The sequence below is a fragment of the Oncorhynchus mykiss genome, chromosome 10 (genome assembly GCF_013265735.2).
Source record: "Oncorhynchus mykiss isolate Arlee chromosome 10, USDA_OmykA_1.1, whole genome shotgun sequence".
Taxonomy (NCBI): Eukaryota; Metazoa; Chordata; class Actinopteri; order Salmoniformes; family Salmonidae; genus Oncorhynchus; species Oncorhynchus mykiss.
This window is the reverse complement of record NC_048574.1, coordinates 2,184,040-2,194,549: the sequence shown is the minus strand read 5'-3', so window position 1 is coordinate 2,194,549 and position 10,510 is coordinate 2,184,040.

Below are 10,510 nucleotides of genomic sequence, written 5' to 3'. Positions count from 1 at the left end.
TCCCAGTAAAAATTCCCTGATTTAGGTCAATTAGGATCACCAAACCAAGAATGTGATAGGTTAGAATATTTATTGAATTTTTTATTTCACCTTTATTTAATTAACCAGGTAGGCTGGTTGAGAACAAGTTCTCATTTACAACTGCGACCTGGCCAAGATAAAGCAGTGTGAACAGACAACACAGAGTTACACATGGAGTAAACAATTAACAAGTCAATAACAGAGTAGAAAAAAGAGAGTCTATATACATTGTGTGCAAAAGGCATGAGGAGGTAGGAGAATAATTACAATTTTGCAGATTAACACTGGAGTGATACATGATCAGATGGTCATGTACAGGTAGAGATATTGGTGTGCAAAAGAGCAGAAAAGTAAATAAATATAAACAGTATGGGGATGAGGTAGGTAAATTGGGTGGGCTATTTACCGATAGACTATGTACAGCTGCAGCGATCGGTTAGCTGCTCTGATAGCAAATGTTTGAAGTTGGTGAGGGAGATAAAAGTCTCTAACTTCAGCGATTTTTGCAATTAGTTGAAAACCTGCTCCAGAGTGTTCAGGACCTCAGACTGCGGCTATAGTAGAGAGAATGATTTATTTCAGCGTTTATTTCTTTCATCACATTCCCAGTGGGTCAGAAGTTTACTCAATTAGTATTTGGTAGCATTGCCTTTAAATTGTTTAACTTGGGTCAAATGCTTCAGTTAGCCTTCCACAAGCTTCCCACAATAAGTTGTGAATTTGTCCCATTCCTCCTGACAGAGCTGGTGTAACTGAGTCAGGTTTGTAGGCCTCCTTGCTCGCACACGCTTTTTCAGTTTTGCCCAAAAATGTTCTATTGGATTGAGGTCAGGGCTTTGTGATGGCCACTCCAATACCTTGACTTTGTTGTCCTTAAGCCAATTCGCCACAACTTTGGAAATATGCTTGGGGTCATTGTTAGTCGAGGTAATTGAGATCATATGTACATGTAGGTAGGGCTAAAGTGACTGTTCATAGATAATAAACAGTGAGTAGCACTGTTAGCTGTTCAGCAGTCTTATGGCTTGGGGGTAGAAGCTGTTAAGAAGTCTTTTGGACCGAGACTTGGAGCTCCGGTACCACTTGCAAATACTTATTTTCCACCATAATTTGCAAATTAATTCATAAAAAATCCTACAATGTGATTTTCTGGATTTTTTTCTTCTCATTTTGTCTGTCATAGTTGAAGTGTACCTATGATGAAAATTACAGGCCTCTGTCATCTTTTTAAGTGGGAGAACTTGCACAATTGGTGGCTGACTAAATACTTTTTTGCCCCACTGTAAGTTCTGTTATACTCACAGACATGATCCAAACCGTTTTAGAAACTTCAGAGTGTTGTCTATCCAAATCTATGAATAAATATGCATATCTTATATTCCTGGCATGAGTAGCAGGAAGTTGAAATTCGGCACGCTATTTATCCAAAAGTGAAAATTCTGCCCCCTAGCTTTAAGAAGTTTTAAGTGTGCCTTGAATTCTAAATAAATCACGGAGAGTGTCACCAGCAAAGCACCCCAACACCGTCACACCTCCTCTTCCATGCTTCACGGTGGGAAACACACTCGCGGAGATAATCCGTTCACCAACTCTGCGTCTCACAAAGACACAGAGGTTGGATCCTAAAAATCTCATCAGACCAAAGGACAGATTTCCACCAGTCTAATGTCCATTGCTCATGTTTCTTAGCTTTGGGGACCTTTAACAGAATGTGACTGGCAGAACGGGTGTTGTATGTGGAGGATGAGGGCTGCAGTACATATCTCAGATAGAGGGGAGTGAGGCCTAAGAGGGTTTTATAAATAAGTATCAACCAGTGGGTCTTGAGACGGGTATACAGAGATGACCAGTTTACAGAGGAGTATAGAGTGCAGTGATGTGTCCTATAAGGAGCATTGGTGGCAAATCTGATGGCAGAATGGTAAAGAACATCTAGCCGCTCGAGAGCACCCTTACCTGCCAATCTATAAATTATGTCCCGTAATCTAGCATGGGTAGGATGGTCATTTAAATCAGGATTAGTTTGGCAGCTGGGGTGAAAGAGGAGCGATTACGATAGAGGAAACCAAGTCTAGAATTAACTTTAGCCTGCAGCGTTGATATGTGCTGAGAGAAGGACAGTCTACTGTCTAGCCGTACTCCCAAGTACTTGTATGAGGTGACTACCTCAAGCTCTAAACCTTCAGAGGTAGTAATCACACCTGTGGGGAGAGGGGCATTCTTCTTACCAAACCACATGACCTTTGTTTTGGAGGTGTTCAGAACAAGTTTAAGGGCAGAGAAAGCTTGTTGGACACTAAGAAAGCTTTGTTGTAGAGCATTTAACACAAAATCCGGGGAGCGACCAGCTGAGTATAAGACTGTATCATCTGCATATTTTTTATTTTTTTATTTTACCTTTATTTAACCAGGCAAGTCAGTTAAGAACAAATTCTTATTTTCAATGACGGCCTGGGAACAGTGGGTTAGCTGTTAGCTCTAAATGGATGAGAGAGCTGGCTGCTGACAGGCTGGTCCTGGGGCTGGTTGCTGACGGGCTGGTCCTGGGGCTGGTCCTGGGGTTGGTTGCTGACGGGCTGGTCCTGGGGCTGGCTGCTGATGGGCTGGTCATGGGGCTGGCTGCTGACAGGCTGGTCCTGGGGCTGGTTGCTGATGGGCTGGTCCTGGGGCTGGCTGCTGACTGGCTGGTCCTGGGGCTGGTTGCTGACGGGCTGGTCCTGGGGCTGGCTGCTGATGGGCTGGTCCTGGGCATGGTTGCTGATGGGCTGGTCCTGGGGCTGGTTGCTGACTGGCTGGTCCTGGGGCTGGTTGCTGACGGGCTGGTCCTGGGGCTGGCTGCTGACAGGCTGGTCCTGGGGCTGGCTGCTGACAGGCTGGTCCTGGGGCTGGTTGCTGACAGGCTGGTCCTGGGGTTGGTGCTGACGGGCTGGTTCTGGGGCTGGTTGTTGATGGGCTGGTCCTGGGGCTGGTTGCTGACGGGCTGGTTGCTGACAGGCTGGTCCTGGGGCTGGTTGCTGACAGGCTGGTTGCTGATGGGCTGGTCCTGGGGCTGGTTGCTGACGAGCTGGTTCTGGGGCTGGTTGCTGATGGGCTGGTCCTGGGGCTGGTTGCTGACAGGCTGGTCCTGGGGTTGGTGCTGACGGGCTGGTTCTGGGGCTGGTTGTTGATGGGCTGGTCCTGGGGCTGGTTGCTGACGGGCTGGTTGCTGACAGGCTGGTCCTGGGGCTGGTTGCTGACAGGCTGGTTGCTGATGGGCTGGTCCTGGGGCTGGTTGCTGACAGGCTGGTCCTGGTTCTGGGGCTGGCTGCTGACAGGCTGGTCCTGGGGCTGGTTGCTGACTGGATGGTCCTTGGGCTGGTTGCTGACAGGCTGGTCCTGGGGCTGGTTGCTGACAGGCTGGTCCTGGTCCTGGGGCTGGTTGAACCTTTCTATTCTCACAGCTTCTACAGATTGTAAATTAAAAATATATATTTTTGCTAAAATAATTAGATGATGGAGGTCAAATGTTCACCTTTTCCCTGAAACACCCACAATACTGTCACCCGTATTGACCATATTCCCAACCATCTCCATGCAGTCAGACTTTTGATTTTGTGCCACCAGGGCCACAATAATATACCCCCTCTCTGAATGTCCTAGTGTGACCCCCTCTCCATGGGTTACTGCAGCTAGTGTTGCCAGCACTGCCACTGCCTGGGTGGGGGCACCCCACCGGAATCCCCACCGGCTATGTACAAGGTCGTCAAGGTTCTCATTAGCAGCTTTGAGAATGTCCTTGTATATTATGCTCTCCCTTTAGGGGGTGTTGGCTTTGCAGGACCAACCCTGCCAAGCAGGCTCAGAATCTTAAGGGGGCAGTGCTGCTCTTAGTCTCTTGACTGCATTTTGGCTGCATACAGACTGCTTACAGCAGGCCCATAAAACAGTTAGGGACTTCTCCTTAGTATCTGGGTCATTCAGGTGGGTGTCTAGGGTATAGGGTTGTGGACCGTTCCATCAATATAGGATCCTAAATAAATAAGATTTATTTAAAAAAATAAAAAAATAACTTTATAATTTATTTTAAAACACTGTTCCACCATGATAGGACAATAAATACATAAGACATATAATTCATTATAAATAGTATATCCATCATCTGAACAACATTGAAAGCTCTCTCACAACCACAGCAACACATTGGTTCTGGGATATGCAACCATTTCCTTTCTCACTCACCGCCACACTTTCCCAAACATAACAAGTAATAAACACCACACCATCCACACATACTGTGCCTTCTGTTTACAGAGTTTTTATCTTCACCATGTGGAATTAGTGCTTTTGTGTTCCAATTAGTTATATTTCAATATGTATAGAAAAGCTATATTTTTATTGTATTATTACAATCCATAACTGGGCTAGAATTGTGTTTCATTATTTTCCTCGTCTATAAGAACTTTGTATTTTTTTAAATAACCATGGAGTAGTCTTTGTGTCTCTGAACAACTGGTTATCAATATATAGTTTATCAACAACGAGAGCTACTCGTTTCCCTTTTCATCTATTTTCCTTGAATTGGATACAGAACTTGACGCCATTCTGCAATTTCCATCGGGAACTGATCATTCATGCCAATTTGGGTCCCAGAAAGTCTCTTTAACTGATTTAACTGTTATTTTATCCTTAAAGGAAGCAAATAGGGTAATGATTGGGCGTTCTGCCCTCTCTGTCCGAAGCGGTGTACACGTTCCAGCTTTGTGTGGAATCTGAAGCGCTGTAAGGAGGAACTCTCACACTACAGATTCAGGAGAATCTGAAGTACCAGATTCTCTCTGATGGATCTAGTCTGTATGTCCAGTAAGGCTTCTCTCAGAACAGTGTTCTCCTTTTGAAGTTAATTCACCTCCGTTTCAATCTTACTGACTGTCCCTTTTAGCTTGTATGTATCTTTCTCCAATGTAGCAGCTTTTTCATCACTCATCTCGAGGCCTTCAACTCTTTTATATCCTTACTGACTAATTCAAGTATACCCAGTTTGTCATTTTTTGATTTTAACAGATCGGTTTTGACCTTTACCATTCCCGGTGGTGAAAATATTAAATTGTCTGTGTCTGTAGAAGAATCACGTTTTCGTTTTGAGATAGGTTCCCCTGTCTTACTCTCCGTCATGTTTGGGTGTTGCTTGTTTTTGTAATATTTTCAGATACATTTCTCAGGCGTCTTGCCTCAGCTGGATTGCCAGGCTCCCACGCTCTTGCCGGTTTGTCGGGCTTCCACGCCCCAACCGGCTTGCCCAGCGCCCATGCCCAGCGCCCATGCCGGTTCGACAAGGTGGGTTTGCCCCGGCGCCCTTAGAGGGGGGGGTGGGGGGGGGGTACTGTCACGTCGGATCCCGCTCTTCTCCCCCCCTCCCCCCCGGGGCTTGAGGGTGCCAGGCTGCCCTGCATCACGCACCCCTGCCATCTATTACGCACACCTGCCTTCCCTCGTCACGTGCATAAGGGATATTGGACTCACCTGGACTCACTCATCACCTGTTTATTACCTCCCCTATATGTGTCAGTTCCCCTGCTCTGATCACCTGGACTCACTCATCACCTGTTTATTTCCTCCCCTATATGTGTCAGTTCCCTGTTCTGTTCACCTGGACTCACTCATCATCTGTTTATTACCTTTCCTATATGTGTCAGTTCCTCATCATCTGTTTATTACCTCCCCTATATGTGTCAGTTCCTCATCACCTGTTTATTACCTCCCCTATATATGTCAGTTCCCTGCTCTGATCACCTGGACTCACTCATCATCTGTTTATTACCTCCCCTATATGTGTCAGTTCCTCATCATCTGTTTATTACCTCCCCTATATGTGTCAGTTCCTCATCACCTGTTTATTACCTCCCCTATATGTGTCAATTCCCTGCCCTGATCACCTGGACTCACTCATCACCTGTTTATTACCTCCCCTATATGTGTCAGTTCCCTGTTCTGTTCACCTGGACTCACTCATCACCTGTTTATTACCTCCCCTATATGTGTCAGTTCCCTGCTCTGTTCACCTGGACTCACTCATCACCTGTTTATTACCTCCCCTATATGTGTCAGTTCCCTGCTCTGTTCACCTGGACTCACTCATCACCTGTTTATTACCTCCCCTATATGTGTCAGTTCCCTGCTCTGATCACCTGGACTCACTCATCATCTGTTTATTACCTCCCCTATATGTGTCAGTTCCCTGCTCTGATCACCTGGACTCACTCATCACCTGTTTATTACCTCCCCTATATGTGTCAGTTCCCTGCTCTGTTCACCTGGACTCACTCATCACCTGTTTATTACCTCCCCTATATGTGTCAGTTCCCTGCTCTGTTCACCTGGACTCACTCATCATCTGTTTATTACCTCCCCTATATGTGTCAGTTCCCTCTTCTGTTCACCTGGACTCACTCATCACCTGTTTATTACCTCCCCTATATGTGTCAGTTCCCTGCTCTGATCACCTGGACTCACTCATCACCTGTTTATTACCTCCCCTATATGTGTCAGTTCCCTGCTCTGATCACCTGGACTCACTCATCACCTGTTTATTACCTCCCCTATATGTGTCAGTTCCCTGCTCTGATCACCTGGACTCACTCATCACCTGTTTATTACCTCCCCTATATGTGTCAGTTCCCTGCTCTGTTCACCTGGACTCACTCATCATCTGTTTATTACCTCCCCTATATGTGTCAGTTCCCTGTTCTGTTCACCTGGACTCACTCATCACCTGTTTGTCTGTTTTTTACCTATGTTTTGTCCTGGAGAGTTTTTCCGGCGTCCTGGAACGCACCCTGTCTGGTTGCCGGGCAATGTAGCCAGTTGGGGTTTCTGATTACCCGCACCTGTATCCCATCAGCTATCTGCACACCTGGTCCTGATCATCATCTCTCCTCTTCATAAGCCCGGACCTGACATCCATTCCCTGCCGGATCGTTAGCCATGAACAGTATGTTGTGCCAGAGTATCAGCCTCAAGTTGGATAGAAGTTGTTTTGTTGTTTGTTACGTATTGCTTGCCTTGAACTTACCTCTGTTTGTTCTGTCTTCAGTTACTCACCCGGATCATTTACCCCATTCCCGCCTGGTCGTCAGAAGATTCCGCTTCCCCATTGGATCCACCTATTTACTCCCATCAACTCATCACCGCTACCCGCTACACCACCTGGATATATCTACCCATTCACTTGTAAATAAATACTCACCTTTTTTCTACTCTCCTTGTCCTGGTCTGCTTCTGGGTTCGACTTTGAAGAATCGTGACAATATAAACGTATAAGGGAGGTCCAGACCAGAACATATATATATATAACATATATAATATAAATGTATAGGGGGTCCAGTGGACCAGAACACCACATATATATAATATAAATGTATAGGGGGTCCAGTGGACCAGAACACCACATATATAAATAAATGTATAGGGGGTCCAGACCAGAACACCACATATATAATATAAATGTATAGGGGGTCCAGACCAGAACACCACATATATAATATAAATGTATAGGGGGTCCAGTGGACCAGAACACCACATATATAAATAAATGTATAGGGGGGTCCAGACCAGAACACCACATATATATAATATAAATGTATAGGGGGTCCAGACCAGAACACCACATATATAATATAAATGTATAGGGGGTCCAGTGGACCAGAACACCACATATATAAATAAATGTATAGGGGGGTCCAGACCAGAACACCACATATATATAATATAAATGTATAGGGGGGTCCAGTGGACCAGAACACCACATATATAATATAAATGTATAGGGGGGTCCAGTGGACCAGAACATTACATATATAATATAAATTTATAGGGGGTCCAGTGGACCAGAACATTACATATATAATATAAATGTATAGGGGGGTCCAGACCAGAACACCACATATATAATATAAATGTATAGGGGGTCCAGACCAGAACACCACATATATAATATAAATGTATAGGGGGGTCCAGACCAGAACACCACATATATAATATAAATGTATAGGGGGGTCCAGACCAGAACACCACATATATAATATAAATGTATAGGGGGTCCAGTGGACCAGAACACCACATATATAATATAAATGTATAGGGGGGTCCAGACCAGAACACCACATATATAATATAAATGTATAGGGGGGTCCAGACCAGAACACCACATATATAATATAAAACTGTATTTTTTTGTGAAGAATCAACAACAAGTGTGACACAATCATGAAGTGGAACGACATTTATTGGATATTTCAAACTTTTTTAACAAATCAAAAACTGAAAAATTGGGCGTGCAAAATTATTCAGCCCCCTTAAGTTAATACTTTGTAGCGCCACCTTTTGCTCTCTATCAGTTTTGCACATCGAGAGACTGAAATGTTTTCCCATTCCTCCTTGCAAAACAGCTTAGGTGGATGGAGAGCATTTGTGAACAGCAGTTTTCAGTTCTTTCCACAGATTCTCGATTGGATTCAGGTCTGGACTTTGACTTGGCCATTCTAACACCTGGATATGTTTATTTTTGAACCATTCCATTGTAGATTTTGCTTTATGTTTTGGATCATTGTCTTGTTGGAAGACAAATCTCCGTCCCAGTCTCAGGTCTTTTGCAGACTCCATCAGGTTTTCTTCCAGAATGGTCCTGTATTTGGCTCCATCCATCTTCCCATCAATTTTAACCATCTTCCTTGTCCCTGCTGCTCCTTGGGATGTTTAAAGCTTGGGAAATCTTTTTGTATCCAAATCCAGCTTTAAACTTCTTCACAACAATATCTCGGACCTGCCTGGTGTGTTCCTTGTTCTTCATGATGCTCTCTGCGCTTTTAACGGACCTCTGAGACTATCACAGTGCAGGTGCATTTATACGAAGACTTGATTACACACAGGTGGATTGTATTTATCATCATTAGTCATTTAGGTCAACATTGGATCATTCAGAGATCCTCACTGAACTTATGGAGAGACTTTGCTGCACTGAAAGTAAAGGGGCTGAATAATTTTGCACGCCCAATTTTTCCGTTTTTGATTTGTTAAAAAAGTTTGAAATATCCAATAAATGTCGTTCCACTTCATGATTGTGTCCCACTTGTTGTTGATTCTTCACAAAAAAATACAGTTTTATATCTTTATGTTTGAACCCTGAAATGTGGCAAAAGGTCGCAAAGTTCAAGGGGGCCGAATACTTTCGCAAGGCACTGTATATAATATAAATGTATAGGGGGGTCCAGTGGACCAGAACACGACATATATAATATTAATGTATAGGGGGGTCCAGTGGACCAGAACACCACATATATAATATAAATGTATAGGGGGGTCCAGTGGACCAGAACACGACATATATAATATTAATTGATAGGGGGGTCCAGTGGACCAGAACACCACATATATAATATAAATGTATAGGTGGTACACAGTGTGCACTCAATGGAAATGTGTTATTTTACATGCTCTTCACAGAAAACGAGCCAATGCCCATGAGTCTCAGGTTGAAAAAATAATGAACAGTGTCATTTTTCTTTTAGTAAACATTCAAAATGGGTCCCGCAGACCCAAACAAGGGTTAAGAAACAACACAATTCCACAAATGAACTTTAACAAGGCACACCTGTTAATTGAAATGCATTCCAGGTGACTACTTCATCAAGCTGGTTGAGAGAATGCCAAGACTGTGCAAAGCTGTCATCAAGGCAAAGGGTGGCTACTTTGAAGAATCTCAAATATAAAATATATTTTGATTTGTTTAACACTTTTTGGTTACTACATGATTCCGTATGTTATTTCATAGTGTTGATGTCTTCCCTATTACTCTACAATGTAGAAAATAGTCAAATAAAGAAGTTACAATTAATCCCATTTTACTCTTACTTTGTACCACAACACAATGTGTAAAAAGTCAAGGGGAAGACTTTCTGAAGGCGTTGTAATTTAAACAGTGTGATTCTTTTGGAATAAAACATCCTCTGCATTGTGTACTTATTGAAATGACCGCTTGAAACTTCAGCCTGTTTTGGTTAGAGTTTTGACCTGCCTGGTGACATCACCATGAGGTACAATAGACCAATAATGAAGACAGTTCCAAACCTCTAAGCCAATAAGAGCTAGTTTTAGGGTTCCCCCTTCCCACTCACACCATTCACAGTTAAAATACAGTGCCTTGCGAAAGTATTCGGCCCCCTTGAACTTTGCGACCTTTTGCCACATTTCAGGCTTCAAACATAAAGATATAAAACTGTATTTTTTTGTGAAGAATCAACAACAAGTGGGACACAATCATGAAGTGGAACGACATTTATTGGATATTTCAAACTTTTTTAACAAATCAAAAACTGAAAAATTGGGCGTGCAAAATTATTCAGCCCCTTTACTTTCAGTGCAGCAAACTCTCTCCAGAAGTTCAGTGAGGATCTCTGAATGATCCAATGTTGACCTAAATGACTAATGATGATAAATACAATCCACCTGTGTGTAA